Source organism: Callorhinus ursinus, unplaced genomic scaffold, assembly GCF_003265705.2.
Source record: "Callorhinus ursinus isolate GAN/ISIS: 27379988/994484 unplaced genomic scaffold, GSC_fseal_2.0 scaffold6, whole genome shotgun sequence".
Lineage (NCBI taxonomy): Eukaryota > Metazoa > Chordata > Mammalia > Carnivora > Otariidae > Callorhinus > Callorhinus ursinus.
The window spans coordinates 44132103-44149565 of record NW_027397068.1 but is presented as its reverse complement, the minus strand read 5'-3'; the positions used below and the strand labels follow the sequence as shown (position 1 = coordinate 44149565).

Here is a 17463-nt window from a genome sequence, read left to right as displayed (position 1 = left end):
AAATCTCATATCACAGCACGTAAACTGATTGCTCCAGGGATCCAGCTCCTCCTTCTCTTTCTCCCTCCCTCTCCCTTATGAAGTAATTTCTTGGCCCTTAGAACTGTTTTTAGGATTTGCCAGAGTCCCATCCCATTTGGCAGAAGGAAGGGAACAAAGCCCCCAACAACTGCACTGCTTTCTACAAAGAACTGGGCTCCCATTGTCTCTTCATTTCTTGGCTTTGAGCAATGACAGATTGCAGAATCAGATGTTGCACAGAAGTCTTGATAACTTAGAAAGATGACCATTGCTTGCTTGCTCTGTCAGGTTTCTTTTTTTCACTGGAAAGTTTACTGTGTATGCTTCTAAGCACAAAGAAAGATTCTCAGCTCTATCTTCATAAGTACCTAATTCTCTCTGGTAGCAGAGCAACTATTGACCCTCCAGAACACCAGACTGATATTTCTGTAGGTGTACTAACTTATTTCACAGGATGCTAGTACATTTCAGTTACTCTGAGGATTCTTTTGTATTTGAACCTGATCTGAAAATAAAAATCACTTTATATTGTAAGTAATCAAGCTGAGGGCCGTGTGCTTTCTATAGCAGGAAAACCACATAGGCACTTGAAGACAGAATTTCTGGGTTTGAGTTGACAGGCTCAGCTGCTTACCAACTGGGTCACCCCAAGTTAGTCACTCCTTAGCTTTACTCTTCTCATCTACAAAATGAGGTAATAATACCTTGTCTTTCTACTGCATAGCAATGTGTGAGAATCACATGGGAAGATGTGAGTGAAGGATTTTCTAAAAACTGTATAGCCCTGTGCCAATGAGAGTTATCATTATTACCATGTGAAGGCTGTGGGTGGATTAGAGAACTGTTGTGCCACAGACAGCCAGACTAATGAAGAATGTCAACTTCAGTTTGTTTTCAAATGATTGTGTGTTTAATCATATCAGCTCTGTAATAGTGCTATTTGCACTTGTGACAAAGAATTACTGTTGCCTTTTCATCAGGACATTCATCCTAATTGACTGTGGGAAGAGCAGGGTTGCAGGAAGTACATATATGGTGATGTTTATGAAAACAGACTTTCCAGTGTTGAGAGAGGTACCCAGAAGAAGGCATTCTTCAAGCCCTACTTATGTGCAGTATCATTAACTTAAAATTCTGTGCAGTACCTTGAAATTAAAGTGAAAGAATACTGAAATAGGACTCATGAGACCTTGGTTTGAGTTTTGCCTCTGACTCAGCCTGAATAACAAGGCTGCTATGGCTGCTGCTGATAGTAGTAATAATAATAACTTTTATTGAGCAATTAATCTAGGTCAGGTACTATGGTAAGTGCTGTGTATACATTAAATTATTTAATCATCTCAGGTAGGTACTATAATTATCCCCATGTTCCAGATGAGTTGACTGAGAATCAGAGAATCACACAGAAGCCATTGCTATTAAAAGCCAAATTTAGTCTTGACAGTCTCATTCCAAAGCCCATGTGTTTACAAATACCTATTGCCTTCATGTTTCTGTAGCTTGGTTATTTCCTCTGTAAAATGCAAGGATTTGGGTAGAGTCTCACGAAATTTCTTCTAACTCCATAATTTTGTAGGTATGATTTATTATGAAAATTTTTTGCAGAATACAAATCCCTAAAGCACACTTTGGGTATTTTATACCCCTGGAGTAAAAAATAATAATAATAATAATGTCACCTGAATTTCCCAACATACGTTTATTACCATTTGAATCATTTCTCATTTAATGTCTGACACTGCTAAGTCCTTTTCACAGAATAGGCAAAGGTTCAGACAAGGAACTTTTTTTTTTTAATTAAATATGATGTATTTACTGAATTAAGGATGCATTTTTTCCTTTCTTTTTATTTTTATTTATTTATTTATTATGTTATGTTAATCACCATACATTACATCATTAGTTTTTGATGTAGTGTTCCATGATTCATTGTTTGCTTATAACACCCAGTGCTCCATGCAGTACGTGCCCTCTTTAATACCCATCACCAGGCTAACCCATCCCCCACCCCCTCCCCTCTAGAACCCTCAGTTTGTTTTTCAGAGTCCATCGTCTCTCATGGTTCGTCTCCCCCTCCGATTTACCCCCCTTCATTTTTCCCTTCCTGCTATCTTCTTCTTCTTCTTCTTCTTTTTTTAACATATAATGTATTATTTGTTTCAAAAATACAAGTCTGTGATTCAACAATCTTACACAATTCACAGCACTCACCATAGCACATAAGGATGCATTTTTAAATGAAAGGAGTGTGAAAATGAGGTGTTCCAGAGGAAGTAAAGGAAGTAGGAAGATCAGGCACTGGGAGTACCAAAGGGCCCATTTAATTTTTTTATTTTTATTTTTAAAAATATTTATTTACTTATTTGAGAGAGAGAGTAAGAGTGTGGGAGGGAGGGGCAGTGGGAAAGGGAGAGAGAATGTTAAGCAGACTCCTGCGCTGAGCGCAGAGCCTGATGTGGAGCTCGATCCCATGACCCTGAGATCCCCACTTGAGCCGAAACCAAGAGTTAGATGCTTAACCGACTGTGCCATCCAGGCACCCCCAAAGGGCCCATTTAAAAACCCTGCTTCACCAGCAATGAATGAATGAGATGAGCTGTCCAATGATGTACTTATATAATGGAGATACAGAAAATGCTAAAGTTGGAAGGGGTTTTAGAGAATATCTAGTTCCATAATTTTATTTTACAGATAAGGAAAGAGTGGAAAAAAGATCAAGACTTTAGTGTCTGGCATATACACATTTAAATCTTTATATTTGTTACATACTAGGTATTTATTTGACTTTTGGCAAATTATTTAACTTCTGTAAGGCTCTTCAAAGAATGAGGATAGTACTCTCTACCTCACTAAGATATATATATATATAAAGCAGCTAGAATGATGTTGAGTGTCTAACTAGCATTCTGTAAAAATTAGTTCTCCTCCCACTTAAATACCTGATTCTTTGTGAAAGGGTCCCATGTTCCACCTCACCAAGCTCCCCCGTCCTCTGACCTCCACAATTAGCAATGCTCCCTGAGCCCATTGTAGATTTGTCCCACCCTGCTAAAGAGGTTTGCAATGCCTTCTTCGTTTCTTCTTCAAATGCCCCTCCCCACCTTGAGGTGGCACTGTGAAAAAGAGGGCACTATTTAGTAGGAGAGAGAGAGGAATAGGGAACTTTTATATTCAAACAAAACAAAACAAAAAACAAAATAATTGATCTTATCTTTTGGTCCCTCTTGGGAACTTCTTTCTTTAATTTCCTGTTTTCCCTAATTCCTTATCTTTGTCTACAAACACACTGAATAACACTGCAACTTGTTATCCCAGTGCTTTTAAAGATTCACTCAAGGGCTTCTTTTTAATTAATTATGAACATTTAAATAATTTCAGTATTATAAAAATTGTTTACTTACTAAAATAACTGAAATAGTAGTAATCTTTACTTATTGTTTCTTGTTTTTCATCCTTCATTTATTTTGTAAGCATTCTTATTCTTTTTAAAAAAGTTTTTTTATTAACATATAGTGTATTATTTGTTTTGGGGGTACAGGTCTGTGATTCATCAGTCTTACACAATTCACAGCACTCACCATAGTACATACTCTCCCCAGTGTCCATCACCCAGCCACCCCATCCTTCCCACACCCCTCCCCTCCAGCAACCTTCAGTTTTTTTCCTGAGATTAAGAGTCTCTTATGGTTTGTCTCCCTCTCCGGTTTTGTCTTGTTTCATTTTCCCTTCCGCTGTGATCCTCTGTCTTGTTTCTCAAATTCCTCATATCAGTGAGATCATGTGGTACTTGCCTTTCTCTGATTGACTTATTTCACTTAGCATAATACCCTCTAGTTCCATCCACGTTGTTGCAAATGGCGAGATTGCATTTTTTTGATGGCTGCATAATATTCTATTGTATATATATATACCACATCTTCTTTATCCATTCATCTGTTGATGGACATCTAAGCTCTTTCCGTAGTTTGGCTATTGTGGACATTGCTGCTATGAACATTGGGGTGCACGTGTCCCTTCGGATCACTCCATTTCTATCTTTGGGGTAAATACCCAGTAGTGAACTTGCTGGGTCATAGGGTAGCTCTATTTTCAACCTTTTGAGGAACCTCCATACTGTTTTCCATAGTGGCTGCACCAGCTTGCATTCCCACCAACAATGTAGGAGGGTTCCCCTTTCTCCATATCCTCACCAACAGTAAGCATTCTTATTCTTACCAACTCCCCTATGTATAGGCATATTCTATGCCCTTTATCTCTCATACAAATAAATCCAAGTTTCTCAGCATTTCCTTTATCAACTCCATACTTATGACTTCAATATTTTTATTTTACTCGAACTTTACATTCATTTTTCCAAGTATCTCATTGTTATTAAAGCAAACTATTATTTTGCCGGTTCTCCTTGTTCCCTGCCTCTTTGGCTCTCTACTCCCTTTAATTAATTAACTAACTTATTTATTTTTGAGTATCACTGACATACAATATTGCATTAATTTCAGGTGTACAACATAGTGATTCAACCAGTTTATATGTTATGGTAGCTACCATATGTCAGCACACAACACACAACACCTTTCACCTTTCATCCTGTGACTTATTCATTCCACAACTGGAAACCTGTATCTTCCACTTCTCTTCACCCATTTTGCCCAATGCCTCCCACCCCTGGCATCCTTCAATTTGTTCTCTGTATTAATAGCTCTGATTCTGCTTTTTGTTTGTTTATTCATTTGTTTTGTTTTTTAGATATCACATATAAGTGAAATCATATGATATTTGTCTTTCTCTGACTTCTTTCACTTAGTATGATACCCTCCAGGTCCGTACATGTTGTTACAAATGGCAAAATCTCATCCTTTTTTATGTCTGAGTAATATTCCACTGTATATATATCACATTTTCTTTATTCATCTATGAATGGACACTTAGGCTGCTTCCATATTTTGGTTATTGTAAATAATGCTGCCATAAACATAGGGGTTCATATATCTTTTCAAGTTAGTGTTTTTGTTTTCTTTGGGTGAATATTCAATAGTGGAATTATTGGATCATATGGTAATTCTATTTTTAACTTTTCGAGGAGTCTCCCTACTGTTTTCCACAGTGGCTGCACCAATTCACATTCCCACCAAGAGTGCATGAGGATTCCTTTTTCTCCATGTTCTCTCCAACACTGGTTGTTTCTTGTCTTTTTGATTCTAGCCATTCTGACAGGTGTAAGGAGATATCTCATTATAATTTTGATTTTATTCAAAGAAATTACTGTCTATGTTCTCATCTAAGAGTTCTATGCTTTTAGGTCTTACATTTAGGTCTTTAATCCATGTTGAGTTTATTTTTGTGCATGGTATAAGAAAGTGGTCCAGTTTTATTCTTTTGCATGTAGCTGTCCAGTTTTCCCAGCAGCATTTATTGAAGAGACTGTCTAGCCCCCTGTGTATATCCTTGCCTCCTTTGTCATAGGTAAATTGGCCATATAAGCATATGTTTATTTTTGGGCTCTCTAATCTGTTCTGTTGATCTATGTGTCTATTTTTGTGCCATTACCTTACTATTTTGATTATTACAGCTTTGTAGTATATCTTGAAATCTGGAATTATGATACCTCCAGGTTTGTTCTTCTTTCTCAAGATTGCTTTGGCTATTCAAGGTCTTTTGTAGTTCTATACAAATTTTAGCATTACTTGTTCTAGATCTGTGAAAAGTGATGTTGGTATTTTGATAGGAATTGCAATGAATCTATAGATTGCTTTGATAGTATGGACATTTTAACAATATTAATTCTTCTAATCCATGAGCATGGAATACCTTTCCTCCCTTAAACATTTGACGTAATATTATTTTTCTATTTCCCATTGCTATTCATGGCCCAACAACAATATGAGATTTGGGGTGTTTTTTTGAATATCTCACTTCAGCAACAAGTCAGCTACTCAGCCAAGTTAATTCTGTCATCACAAAGTCCTTCCTTTCCATTATTGTAGACAATATTCTAGCCCAAGTTACTATCAAATCATTTCTAAGATAGTGTAGTTTTTTACTATTTGATCTGTTCTTCCTCATTTGGTCCATTTGCATAGTTTTGGCAGGAAAATAATTCAGCTTTGATTTGCCCCCTCTGTCCTCAACTGTAAGAACTTAAGAGTGCTTTTACATTGCCCACTGAAATAATGCCAAATAGTTTTTTAAGATTGCAAACAAAACCATTTGACCCTAATTATATCTATTAACTTGACTTCACAGTACTTCCAATAAGTCTTCCACTCCAACGGAGCTAGTCTTCTTACTGTCAGCACTTCTCCCATACACCAGGCTCATGGGGCCTCTGAGTCTTCACTTACATTATTTCCCCAACTAAAAGTGTATTCAAGACTGTAGCATACTCATGGCTCTTTGCAGTTCCCAGAGCACTTCTGCAGGCGTTATTTAATTTGATCCTTCCTATAATTATAAGACATAGGTAGGTATTACTATTGTTCCCATTTCTCAGATGAGAAACCTGAGGTTCAAAAAGGTTAACTGGCTTTCAAAGATCTCAGTTGACCCAAAGTCTTGTGATTTCAAAAAAAATTATGTTTATTATTCCAGAACACTACTTAGAATGCTTTCCACAGCTCATCATCTTTCCATTTATTATTCAAGCCCAACTAAATTTTCTCTCTTTCTTAAAATTTCTTATGGCTACAAAAGCCTGCCAAGAATTCATCTCATGTTAGATGACTATACCATAGATGGCTTATAAATATATTTATTTTTTATCTCTTAATATTCTTTCCTTTTCTGTTAGACCACGAGTCTCAAGTGCTAGGGGTGGGGGGAGTCTTTTTATTTTTTTATTTTTTTTTTCTTCTGAGTGCCTCTTGTGGTGCTTTGATGCTCAAATTATTTTTGTTGAATGAATGATTTCTGCTCTGTCTTTGTAGGTCAGAGTTTTCTATGCCTACCACATATGAAGCATGGGTTCACCCTTGTCTTTAATTATTATTATTAATTACTATTTAAATAAAAAAATATTGTCAGTGTTCAAAACAGGCATATTAAAAAAGACAGCTTTTGTTTTCCCTAGAACAATTCCGTGGTTGATTTAATACAAGAATTTAGACAGTTGATTCAACAAAGCCTAGTGTTTTTGCCCCTTGTCTAAAGCTTTCAATTTTAATATGAAAAATACAACTTGGCTTTTCAATCTCATTCCAGTTCTTAGTTATTAAATCTTTTCTGAGAACAAGGTGTGGTTTATCAGTTTTCTCTGAAAATGGAGGCAATGTGGATTAGCTAAGTAAAAGTGTTATTCCACTGTGATTAACCCCACAATTGACAAACAAATTCCAATTGGCTATGTTATGTGACCTTAAATGATCTTTCTGAGCTGTCATGGTACTTTTACATAGCTAAACTATCTTTACTTGGCTTGGACATATTTATATGACACAGTTATACATAACAAGCCAAGAACAGACAGTATCAAATACATACGAACTAACATTTCTTAGTTTTTTTGCATTTAGCCAATCTTAAGAAACACACCAAATTGGAAATTCATTTTCATATATCAAAATTGCATTATAAATATTATATAAATATATTTTAAATGAAGTAGGTCCACATTAAATTATCCACCTTTAAAATACTTACCTGTAATAATCACTGACTTGTAGATTTGTCCAACTATTCTGCCTCAATTATATTTCCTAGATTCTTATTCAATCCGTAGATGACACATACTCAGATTTAAAAAAATATATACATAATCACTTCGAATGGAGTATAGAGGTCATATATACTGGTAAGAAATGGAACCAGCGCTGAGCCATGCCTCCGCTAAGAGATGTTTCCAAAATTATCTCATCCCCAGATTATAAATCACGTGGTTGGTCTCATTTGCAGAAATTCTAATTAGTATGTGGGGGATGCCATTTAGGCATTTATATTTTTTACAATATTCTGCAGATGATTCTTTTAATTAGTCAAGGTTTTGAATTATAGTTTTAGAGAATTGCCACCACTTTTACTCAGGATTATTGTTTTCATACAAGACTTTTGCAGGTTGTTTGCCTCTTGCATGGACATGTCTCTCTTCAAATGTGCTAAGCATGGGAAACTCTGACCAAAAAAACAGAACAGAATCTATCCATTTAACAAAAGTTGTTTGAATTAAAAACACTGTTGTAGGTACTCAGAATCCAAAAAAAGATGCTATTCTAGCCCTTTGTCTGACTCCATAGTCTTTATGGAAACCCAGTCTATTGAGAGTAAAAACATTTAAAAAAATATTTATTTATTTATATTAGAGATGGGGGGTAGGGGCAGTGGGAGAGGGAGAGAGAGAATCTCAAGCAGACTCCCCACTGAGTGTGGACCCCAATACAGGGCTCTATCTCAAGACCCTGAGATCATGACAGAAGTCAAAATCACGTCAGATGCTTAACTGACTGAGCCATCCAGGCACCCTGAGATTAAACACACTTTAATTATTAACAGTAGTGAAGTTGTAATTCTTTATTTAAACACGGATTTTTGAGCATATACTTAAAAAATGGCTGTATTAGATTTATCAAAGAAAGCCACTATAGGTAAAAAGTAGCTCCTGCTGCTAAGAGCATACCATAATAATAATAAACATCCGCATAGGACATAGGAGGATAAGGAAAGAATGCAGAAGAGTATAATTAAAGGCTAACTCTAATAAGAATGACACAGGATTTTAAGAAAGGAAAGTTCACAGCCAAATTAAATGTTCAAGAAAGACTGCATGAGGAAAATGACATTTAGGGTAGCAATGAATGATAAGTAGAAATTTGTCAGATAGAGATGAAAAAGGACAGCGCTCCACCAACAGAAAGAAAGAGCTTAAGCAAATATTCTGAGACTGGAAGACATAGAGCATATTTGGGAAACATTACATAGTTTAGCTTGGTTCAAGGTTTTGGCACAGGGATAACATGGAATGAGTGGGAGGTCAATGAACTAAGTACCCAAGTGTTGAACAGGCACTGAAATCACCTAACATAATATAGAGTTGGTGGTAAAGAGAAAGATGATAAAGTACTCACTAAATGAGAGGGAGTGACCTGGAAGATGATAGACATTTGCAACAAGGAGGGATTATCACATATCAGAGTCTGATAGCATGTACTTGGAAGTAGCTATAATTCTGGGGAGGTTGGAAGAAGCAATAAAGGGCAGAGAGAATATCTAACTCCTCCCTGTGAGTGGAAGAAAAAGCCATCAATTCAGAGGCATGTAACATAAGCTGGACCTGATGATGAAGAGAGCTAATAGAGAAGAGGTTGAGAATACTGGGTTTATTGATGGTGACAAACCATGAGTTTCAGAGGGCACAGTACAAGAGTTGAGTGTTGACAAGATGTGGAAGCTTGAATTAGACTAGGGGATATACACATCCAAATTAGAATAGAAATCCATCTGATGCACAGGGAGGCTGGCCTGCCTGTAGTGACTGAAATAAACCAGAATGTAAGGCATGGTGTGATTCAACTTAGTCATCTCATAGGGAGCATAATCATTTCTGTTACCTATTTAACACTCGAAAGAATCCTACAAGGTACATATTTTTTAGTATAAATTTATACATAAAGAAAGCTAGAAACCAAGGAGTTACTTGTGTAAGGTTCTATACCAGAAGAGTCTTATTTGAACTTGGGGTTTCTGACTCAGAAATTTTTTCTTTCTTTCTCTCTTCCCCTTATTCTTTCTCCTTCCTCAAACCATGATCCTTCCAGAACAGGCCAAGAAAGTACAATGATAAGAGGGTGGAATAGAAATGAGATGATGCAGTCACTTAAAAAACAAGGGAGATTGTTTCAGGAAGAAGTTAATCAGTAGAGTAAAATGTTTTAGTCCAATCGAGAATCATGAAGATGAAGGCTAGACCTTTTAATATGACTAAGACATATGTATTCCAGTAGATTAGATCAGATATGGCATGATTGTATAACCCTTATAGTTCTCAGAGTCCTCTCTATATAATGTCCTCTTATGTTTGTTGACTATAGACTTGTGAAAAAGATATTTCTCTATCTTGCATAAAGAGACTCAGATTAATAGAGTAACTATAGCTAGAAAGTGGTGGAGGAAAGATTCCAAACATAAGTCTTCTGAGTTCAAGTCCTCTTACCTTTCCAAAATCCCTGAAAATAAAAATAAAGAAAGAAAAATCCTTCAAGTTTCCAATTATACTAGCAGATCTAATGCCTACAGAACTACGTGTAATATATTTTTACTGGTGGCTTAGTATTGTTATTCTCAAAGATAAAATTGCCAAAGAAGTTTGCAAATTTTGCTTAGAAAGATACCCCTCTGTCATGCTGTCCAATAGAAGGGAGTGCCAAGATCAAGGGAGTAGTTTCATACGTATTCTTTTTGATTCTTTAGAAACATCAATGATTAACAGCATGGAGACATGCAGCTATTTTATGAAATCTTTTAACTAGGCTGTATCTAGCAAGGTAGCCAAGGTAGTGACATTGTATAAGCTTTACATTCAAAAGTCTTTTCCAAAGCTTGTATTTCATACTTTGACTATATACATTTATTCTCATTATTCATGGTAGTTATGTTCTATAAAGTCATGGCAAACACTGAATTAGCAAATACTGAACATTGCTCCTAAGGGAAACACAGTGTTAGGTTCCTCTGGTCATAATAGTTTTGACAACTGATCAATATATAACCTTGTTTTATTCATTTTGCTTAAAGACATCCTAATTAATATATATTCTTGGTTATTAACATTGAACTCATGGTCAACAGCACTCTCATGATAACTCATGCCTGAACAAAGTTTAATCAGTGCACACTTTTCTCTATTAATGTACATCACAGTCTCTTGCACTAAGGAAGACCAAACAGCACATCAGTACTGCACTTGGTGATTATTTGAAATGGCAAAATCCTCTCTCATAATTAGGTCTTTAATTCATTTTGAATTTAGTTTGGTGGTTGCCAGAGGGGGAGATGGGTGGGAGGATGGGTTAGATGGATGATGGGGATTAAGGAGGCACTTGTGGTGAGCACGGGATGTTGTATGGAAGTACTGAATTGCTAAATTGTATACCTGAAACTCATATTACACTGTATGTTAACTAAGTGGAATTTAAGTAAAAACTTAAGTAAAATAAAATAAAATGGCAAAATCACCAACCAAATGCACAAAAATTAAAAAGGTATTAAATAGACTGTGAAAAAGTACTTGCTTACAATGTGAGAGCTAAAATAAGAAGACAAGGCATCTCCTTGTTTAACCTCAGCTGGGAGATGTGCCAGCTAGAGACTCAAATTCTTCATTGTCTGATTTTTCCAAAGAAGACATCCAATGGCCAACAGACACATGAAAAAGTGCTCAACATTGCTCGGCATCAGGGAAATCCAAATCAAAACCTCAATGAGATACCATCTCACACCAGTCAAAATGGCTAAAATTAACAAGTCAGGAAACGACAGATGCTGGCGGGGATGCGGAGAAAGGGGAACCCTCCTACACTGTTGGTGGGAATGCAAGCTGGTGCAGCCACTCTGGAAAACAGTATGGAGGTTCCTCAAAAAGTTGAAAATAGAGCTACCATATGATCCAGCAATTGCACTACTGGGTATTTACCACAAAGATACAAATGTAGGGATCCGAAGGGGTACGTGCACCCCAGTGTTTATAGCAGCAATGTCCACAAAAGCCAAACTGTGGAAAGAGCCAAGATGTCCATCGACAGATGAATGGATAAAGAAGATGTGGTATATTTACACAATGGAATATTATGTAGCCATCAAAAGAAATGAGATCTTGCCATTTGCAACGACGTGGATGGAACTGGAGGGTGTTATGCTGAGTGAAATAAGTCAATCGGAGAAAGACATGTATCATATGACCTCACTGATATGAGGAATTCTTAATCTCAGGAAACAAACTGAGGCTTGCTGGAGTGGTGGGGTGGTGGGCGGGACAGGGTGGCTGGGTGATAGACATTGGGGAGGGTATGTGCTATGGTGAGCGCTGTGAATTGTGTAAGACTCTTGAATCACAGATCTGTACCTCTGAAACAAATAATGCAATATATGTTAAGAAAAAAAAAGAAGAAGATAGCAGGAGGGGAAGAATGAAGGGGGGGAATAGGAGGGGGAGGAGAACCATGAGAGATGATGGACTCTGAAAAACAAACTGAGGGTTCTAGAGGGGAGGGGGATGGGGGGATGGATTAACCTGGTGATGGGTATTAAAGAGGGCACATTCTGCATGGAGCACTGGGTGTTATGCACAAACAATGAATCATGGAACACTACATCAAAAACTAATGATGTAATGTATGGTGATTAGCGTAACAATAAAAAATTTATAGTAAATACAAAAATTCTTCATTGTCTGTACATGTCTGTGAATGACAGGGAAAGCAGTGCAGATATTGATTTGGGGGATATAAATAAATTTTAGTGAGTAGGCAAATTTGCAAATACAGAATCTGTGAATAATGATTTTGGACTGTATTAGAAGATTAAAAGTCTTATATTACCCAAATCAATCTATAGATTCAATACAATCCTTATCAAAATTCTAATGGCATTTTTCATAGAAGTAGAAAAAACTATTCTAAAATTCATATGGGATCACAAAGATTCCAGATAGCCAAAGCAGTCTTGAAAAAGAACAACAAAGCTGGAGGCATCTCTTCCTGATTTCAAATTATATTACAAAGTTATAGTAACCAAAACAGTGTGTCACTAGCATAACAATATACACGTACACCAATGGAACAGAATAGAGAGCCTAAAAGTAAATCAATGAATATACAGTCAACCAGTCTTTGACAAGGGTGTCAAGAACAAACAATGGAGAAAAGCTAGTCTCTTCAATGAATGGTGTTAGTAAAACTGGCTATCCATATGCATAAAAATGAAACTGGATACCTGTCTTACACCACTCACAAAAATTAACTGAAAATGGATTAAAGACTTGAGTATAAGACCTGAAACGATAAACCTAGAGGAAAACATAGAAAAAAGCTCATTGCCATTGGTGTTGGCAATGATTTTTTGGATATGATGCTGAAGGCACAGGCAACGAAAGCTAAAATACACAAATGGGACTTCAAACTAAAAACTTCTGCACAACAAAGGAAACAATCCATAAGACAAAAAAAAAAAAACCTATAGAATGGGAGAAAGTATTTGCAAACCATATATCTGATAAGGGGTTAATATCCAAAATATATGCGGAACTCATACAGCTGAATTGCCAAGAACCAAATAATCTGATTAAAAATGAGCAAAGGGCCTGAATATAGGCCATACAAATGGCCGATAAGTATATGAAAAGGTGCTTAATATCACCACTCATTAGGGAAATGCAAATCAAAACCACTATGAGATTATCACCTCATACCTATGAAGATGGCTGTTATCATAAAGGGCAAAAGATAACAAATATTGACAAGGATGTGGGGAAAACATTCCCACTAAAGTGGGAATATTTACTGGTATAGCCACTATGGAAAACAGTAAGGAGATCCTCAAAAAATTAAAAATAGAACTACCATATGACCCAGCAATTCCACTCCTAAGTATATATCTTAAGGAAATGAAATCAATTATCTCAAAGAAATATCTGTACTCCCATGCTTTTTGTAACATTATTCACAATAGCCAAGATACAGAAACAACTTAAGTGTCCTTCAGTGAATGAATGAATAAAGAACATGTTGTGTTAATATGTACAATAGAATTATCATTCAACTATAAGAAACAAGGAAATCCTGCTGTTTGCGACAACATGAATAAAACTGGAGGGCATTATGCTAAGTGAAATAAGCCAGACAGAGAAGAATGAATACTACTAAGGGATATCATTAAATGTGGGATTAAAAAAAACTGATCTCATAGAAGGAAATTGTAGAATGATGGTTGCAAGGGGCTGGGAAGAGGGGAAAATTAGGGCGATGTAAATTGAAAGGTACAAAATTTCAGTTATAAGATGAATGAGTTCTGAGATCTTATTTATATATAGCATGGTGACTATAGTTAATAATACAATATGCTTGAAATTTGTTGAAAGTAGATCTTAAGTATTCTCATTTCTCACACACACAGAGTTAACTATATGAGATGATGCATGTGTGAATTATTTTCAACTTGGAAATCATTTCACAGTGTATATGTATATCAAATTATCAGGTTGTATTTTAAATATATACAATTCTATTTGCCAATTATTCCTCAATAAAGCAAGAAAAAAATTAAAAGTACATGTAGCAGTTATCAGTGATCTGAACAAAATAACACAAGGTAATCACTTCTGGTTGAAGGAGGCAAAGAAAATGATCACTTTAGAAATATGACTTCTAAAATCATTTCTGGACATTTGATTTTAATTTTCTAAAAATATTTTAAAAGGTATGATAGAACCTCAACAACTTTTCCTCCAAAAGTAGCAACCAACTTGTGGCACCTCCACCTGCACTCCTTTTATTTGTAACCTTGTGTGCTATGTAATTGTTTAAGATGGTAAAGATAAGTCATGAGTATGTTGCTAAGGTAGGGATGTAGGGAGCAAAATGCTGAAAATTGGATTGATATTAAAGTAAACATGCAAGGTACATTACTATGTATCCTGTGAGGCTCAACATATATTCATTTAATGTTACGTCTTTTGCATTTAGAGTGAGCCCATAAAAAATCATAGATTTTATATATATACATATTTATGTGTGTGTATGAATGTGTATATATATATATATATATTTCATTAAATTATGTTTTAAGATGTTGTTCACTCTCTTATCCATAGGCCCTTGTTAGAGAAACTAAGTCAATTTTTAACTGTTCATTTGCAAGATAAATTTGTCTTTGTGGAGTGAGTTGCATGCTTTCCTTGACAAAACAAACACATAAACAAAGCACATTAAACTCAATGTGTTTTGCTTTTTGTCTTAGCTTCCAGGAAATTTAGAGATAATGTTAGCCAGATTTTTAATAAGCATCTTATCTTGATGCTTGGTGGCATCTGTCTTCTTTGTAGAATCATAGAACCTAATAGTTGGACAGGGATTTGGAAATAGTTGAGTGCAAACTCCTCTATTTCCAAAAATCAGATATCCAGATTAGTCACAATGCATACTTCTCCCTTTATCTACCCCTCCATAGCAAACCCATCCTTAATTTGCCTCCCACTTCTCTCTTTCTACCACACCCACAATTTAAATTTGGCTGAATTCTATTTAGAGTAGAAAATCTCTTCTCTGGGTACTCATAAAAGAGGATGGTTTTTTTTTTTTTTTAATTTACAAGTATTGACCAAATCTCCCATCTTCATTCCAGGCTAATTCCTAACATATAAATACTCCTTTTTCATTTATTCATTTATCCTTTTTGTTGTTCATTTATATATATTTTTTTACATTACTGTGTGTCACTGGTGAAATAGCAATGAAGAAGACAAAATACATTGCCTTCGAAGGATTGACGTTTCGGTTAGTAGAAACAGTCAACAAAGAAAAAATAATTATATAGAATCTTAGACTTTGAAAGTGCTATGGAGATAAAGCATGGCAGGGGGAAGAGGAAGTGTGAGACAGGGAGGGGTTTGTACTTTTAAGTAGGGTAGCCAGCACAGGACTAATTAAGAAGAAGATAAAGCATTAGTCATGAAGTGGGGTGGAAGAGGGCGGATCTAGGATCATTTTCCAGGATCTGGCAACAGAGTAATTATAAAAGCACTGAGAGGAATGCTTACCTAGACTTACCTAGACTACTCAGGAAATAACAAAAAGATTGTGTGGTAAGAAGAAAGGGAGTGAAGGGGGAGTACTCAAAGATGAGTACATCTCAGGGAAGAGCAGCAACTAGGTTACATTAGGCGTCTGTATGTATTGGGGATTTTACCCCAGGTAAGATAGTCATTGAAGAGTTTTGAGCAAAAAGTATTTCTCTGACTGCTCTTTTAAGAAAAGGTTGTAGGGAGCAAGTATGGAAGCAGAAACCCTATGGAAGGTTTTGCAATAATCTGAGAGAGAGAGGCAATATTGATTTAAGACCAGGTGTTTGGGGTGGGGGTGGTGATAACTGGTCAGATTCTGGATCTACTTAGATGGTAGAGCCAACAAGATTTTCTATAAAATTGAATGTGGGATATAAGGAAAATACAGGGGTTAAGAATGACTCCAGAGTTTTTGTCTTGAGCAACTGGAAGGATGGAATTGTTATTTACACAGATAATAAAGACTGTTGGAGGAGGAGGGTTTGGGAGAGAATATCAGAAGTTCATTTTAGATATATATGTTTAAGAAGTTAAAGTGAAAATTCTGAGTAGGCAGTTGGATATATAAGCCTATAGACAAGTAGTACAGGGAAGAGATATGGGTGGGAATATAAATCTGTGAGCATTCTATATAGAGAGAGTAAAAGATGAGCATTATTTTCTCCTTTTTGATGCTCTTCCCTAGGAGCAATACTTCCTAAAATAAAAATGTGGTCTTCCCTTTATCAATAAACTATTTTAGATTAAGATTGAGTGGCAAGATAGGAACTGATTTCTCTCTTGTGATGTGTTCAACAAAAGTAGTTTATGTTCCTTTGAAAGGGAGAGTATACATTCTAAATGAAGAAGAAACACATTCTATTGTTATTAAGATAGATTTATGGTGGCATTTAGAAATTTTTCATCAGCAGGTGGTTTATTGATTGAGTCACTATTCATTAATAAAAAAACACTTCTTAAACACCTATGTGGAGTGGAATTCATATGATTTGGTAAGCAATTATGTAAAGTGTGAGGGACAAGGAAGGTTCTTGAGCGACTTCTGAGGTGGTCAGCTTGGGTGAATGGTGGTGCTATTAACAAAGACAAATAGCTGGGAGAAAAAGCAGGGTGATTGGATTTGTATGGAAATTAGAGTTCAGTTATATACATCTTAAAATCAAAGATATTACAGATTATTCAAATGGATTATCCTTGATGTTTGTTAGACTGGATCTTAATTTTTAGATCTCAACTTAAATGTCATTTCCCTTCCTCCTACTTTATTCTCTTACTTGTGTCCTTTTTTTTTTCCTTGCCAGCACTATTGTTATTTGATTATATTATTATTTTTTCTTTTATATATATATATTTTTTTCTTTTATATATATGTGTATATATATATATATATATATATATATATATAAAATATATGGCTCCATTAAATGACTTTAAGTTGTAAGATGGTGATGACCATGATTATTTTGTCCCAAAATTTCTGGACATATAAATAATCAACAAATATATGTACAATAAATGAATAAAATATATGTTTCAGGAGTTTATAGTACATTGAGGGCCATTGAAGCCTGTGATAATATTGAAATTTCTAAGACTAACAAAGAAGAGGACAAATGAAATTGTTTGGGGAAGCTCCAACATCAGAGTCAGTAAAGAAAAGAATCATTAAAGAACATTTCAGA

The 17463-nt window shown here is 35.6% G+C and overlaps 1 long non-coding RNA gene across 1 annotated transcript in view; it reads left to right on the top strand.

Moving 5' to 3' along the window:
* LOC141372988 (uncharacterized) overlaps nucleotides 1–17463 on the top strand; it is a 72763-nt gene that overhangs the window by 29806 nt on the left and 25494 nt on the right. The window lies entirely within an intron of this gene.